This window comes from Oryza sativa, chromosome 12 (genome assembly GCF_034140825.1).
Source record: "Oryza sativa Japonica Group chromosome 12, ASM3414082v1".
Lineage (NCBI taxonomy): Eukaryota > Viridiplantae > Streptophyta > Magnoliopsida > Poales > Poaceae > Oryza > Oryza sativa.
Window position 1 is genome coordinate 21,373,916 of NC_089046.1, and position 717 is coordinate 21,374,632.

The 717-nt window shown below is 46.7% G+C and overlaps 1 non-coding gene across 1 annotated transcript; it reads right to left on the bottom strand.

Moving 5' to 3' along the window:
• Positions 1-74, bottom strand: TRNAM-CAU (transfer RNA methionine (anticodon CAU)). The gene has a single exon. It is a non-coding gene; the product is annotated as a tRNA-Met (tRNA).
• Between the last annotated feature and the right edge of the window lie 643 nt (positions 75-717).

Consider the following 717-nt stretch of genomic DNA (forward strand, 5'->3'; position numbering starts at 1 on the left):
AGGCGGGGACAGGATTCGAACCTGCAGTCTTCAGGTCATGAGCCTGATGAGTTGACCAATTCCTCTACCCCGCTTCTTCCCCCTGGTCTTTCTTTCCCACCGGGGTTCACCTTGCTTGCTTGGCCGGGATAGAACCAGCGTTTAGGTTCCTTGCGGCTAGGCGCGGAGGTTGGAGCTCCTGACGACTGGTACGAACTTGCTGAAAGCACGAGCGTAGAAGCGAAAGAAGAAGCGAGGGGATTCCAAGCGAAAGAAGAAGGGATGAGCGCTTTGTTGCTAAAGCGCATACGTTTTCTTGCTTGATTTTTATACGATTTTCTGAAGTGATCTGTACAACTAAGTAGAAAAGGACAGACGAGTGTGGATACACGTGGTATAGGGATGCTCGTCTCGCCGTAAGTTATTGACCAGTACCAAATGTGACAACCTTCAATTCAAGTTACAAAACCATGAATTTGAAACAGAAGTTAGCGTGCTTCATGTACAACGTTATGATCTTATTTTAGGCATTGACTGGTTGTCAAGTTTTGCTCAAATCACAGTTGAATGGAGTAAAGGAATGCTGAAACTCAAGCATAAAGGCAAGCAAGTGATCTTACAAGTGCAAGATGTCACAGCTGAACTGTGCGGTGTGCCAGGGAACAGTTGACTTGCACAAGGAAAAGAAGAAAGGGCTTTGGCAAAAAGAGAAGGAGCTCTTCTTGCCCGTATGGGAGT